Source organism: Suncus etruscus, chromosome 1 (assembly GCF_024139225.1).
Source record: "Suncus etruscus isolate mSunEtr1 chromosome 1, mSunEtr1.pri.cur, whole genome shotgun sequence".
Taxonomy (NCBI): Eukaryota; Metazoa; Chordata; class Mammalia; order Eulipotyphla; family Soricidae; genus Suncus; species Suncus etruscus.
Window position 1 is genome coordinate 43,862,300 of NC_064848.1, and position 2,706 is coordinate 43,865,005.

Consider the following 2,706-nt stretch of genomic DNA (forward strand, 5'->3'; position numbering starts at 1 on the left):
CTGATTCAAACATTATATACTATGTAATATAAAAGAGATTTTTGTTTTGTTTTGTTTGGGGTTTGTTTTGGTTTTTGGGTCACACTTGGGCGTGCTCAGGGGTTACTCCTGACTTTATGCTCAGAAGTCGCTCCTGGCAGGCTCAAGGGACCATATGGGATTCCGGGATTCAACCCCCTAACCTTCTGCATGCAAGGCAAACGCTTTACCTCCATGCTATCTCTCCAGCCCCAATATAAAAGAGATTTTTTAAAATGATTTGATTACTTGATAAAATAAGTGGCTTCAGATTGAAGGTATAAAAGTTATTCAATTATTCTTCTTAAATGAAATTTTGTCTCGGGGAACTTTTAAAAATAAAGTCTGTAAACCAATGGTAAGAGAATCCATTAAAGCCAAGAAAAGGAAATTCAAATTATGTTCTTTCAACATCTAGCCTAGCCTAGCCTAGTTAGGTTGCCAGTTATTGATTTAGTCTGGGATACAGTAGCATTAAATATTCCTCATTATACAAATCTGGTATGTCTTTTTAAATTTCTTTATCTAGGCTCTAATTCTCTGGTTCAAAAATTAAGAACATCATGTACAAATAACTTTAATACATCTTTTGTCACTGGGAACATTCCTCCTCCTCTTTCCTCTTCTGTTTTTTTTTCTTTATGCTCCTCCTCCTCTCCCACACTCATTGCCATACTTTTCTCTCTTCCTCCTCCTTCCTATTTCCTTCTTCTTTTATTTATTTATTTTTCATTTTTGGGCCACACCCGGTGACACTCAAGGGTTGTTCCTGGCTATGCACTCAGAAATTGCACCTGACATATGGGACAATATGGGAGGCCAGGGTCAGCCTTGTGCAAGGCAAACACCCTACAGCTGTGCCACTTCTCTGGTGTCCTAGTTAGACTATGAATGGCCAAGAAAATAATCAATAAATTAGTATTATCATGAAAAATTTGATAGACTTACTATCATTCATAATAGTAGGCTAATATAACTTAAATAAAATAATAATTCTAGAAAAATTCAAATGACAGGCTCATAATGAATTAAATAAAATTATTTTTTGAAGACAGCCCTAATCTTCCAAATGATTCAATATGTAAACTATTAAAAACTTGGTTTTTGTGGGTTAGGCATCATTCATTCCTGTTCTACTCAGGGTTTAATCTTGGCTCTGTGCTCAATATTTACTTTAAGCTCTATAGTCAGGGATCATTTCTGGAAATGCTCAGGGGGTCAAAATATTGTGTCAGGATCAAGATGGGTTCAGACTTGTGCAAGGAAAGCATTGTGCTCTTTGAACTACCTCTTTGGCTCCAACAATTTTTATACTTATAATTGAAATACATAGAAAACATTTCAAATAGTTTCATTTATATCCTTTAGTACATTTTTTACAAAAGGGACAAAGAAATAAAAAACTGACTAGAAACAGCACCAGGGAAGCCACTCTGAATCTTTTTCTCCTTCATTCAGTTTATTACGATGTTGCCTTTGGACAGTCTAAAACAATCTGTACCTAATTTTTACTTATTTAAAAAACTTTATTAAAGCAGCATGATTTACAAAGTTATTTAGAATATAATTTTAGACTTACAATGTTCCAGCACTGATCTACCAATGTTTCCAGGTTTTCTCTCATACCAGCACTTCCATTTCTCCCCACCATGCCAACTCACCAAACATGCACATCCTAATCTGCCATTTTGACAGGCACCTTTTAAAGTTTGGTTGTTAAAAGTTTTGGTCTCATTATTTCAGTGTAGTTGACTCTATGGTGTGGATATTTAACTTTATCATTCCTTAACACCACCAATGGACGTACCAGAATCACTTTGATACCGTACTCCACCTCCATTGCTTCTTTCTCATCTGTGTCTTCTCCCACTTCTCATTTCTATCTTTCCTTCAGCTAGGCATTCACCCTTTAAATTACATTCCCTTATCCAGTTACTGTAAGTATCACATATAAGTGATTTTAACCTCTGTTTATCCTTCTTTTTCTGATTTACTTCATTTAACATGATATCTTAAAATATGCAATGCTTCATGAATTTGCATATCATTCTTGAACAGGAGCTTTGCAAATCTTCTTTGTAATGTTCCAACTTTAGTATTTGTGCTGCTGAAGCAAGAACTACTTTTGTATAAATAGAATCATACTGCATATCCTCTTTATTCTTTTGTTAAAATAGATTCTGTCAACTAAAACAGTTGTACTAGTTTATGTTCAAATGGATGAGATCTAGTTCTGCAACACTCTCTGGAACATTGAGCAATTGTTTTCATCTAATTTACACAAATGTTAGCTATTATGCATTCACAGTCACATCACACTGAAATTCTGAGATTTATTTTGCACATTAGGAAAAGAACTCCTTTCATGCAGTGGTTAAGAGGCCAGAGGCCCTCTAAGTGATTCTCAAGCAACTAGGTTGTGATGTAATGCAAGTGTCTGAGGTTACAGTGTAGTGCTGTTCTTGGGGTCTGCAGTGCTGAGGGTTATTCAGGCTACCCCAGTGGTGAGCTAAGGGGCCTCTAAAACTGCACCAAGCTTTTCTTGAGACTCCATGTTGGTCTTGGGATTAAATAGAAGTCTTCCCCTTGTAAGTTAAGAGCCATAACCTCTGTATCATCTTTTTAGTATCTTATATTGCCTGCATCTTAACCAAGATTTAGGAAAAACTTTTGTTGCATATGCTTTAA

At 35.6% G+C, this 2,706-nt stretch overlaps 1 non-coding gene across 1 annotated transcript; it reads right to left on the bottom strand.

Moving 5' to 3' along the window:
• Positions 1 to 2,031: 2,031 nt before the first annotated feature.
• LOC126029214 (U6 spliceosomal RNA) lies at positions 2,032 to 2,134 on the bottom strand. The gene has a single exon (XR_007502862.1). It is a non-coding gene; the product is annotated as a U6 spliceosomal RNA (small nuclear RNA).
• Between the last annotated feature and the right edge of the window lie 572 nt (positions 2,135 to 2,706).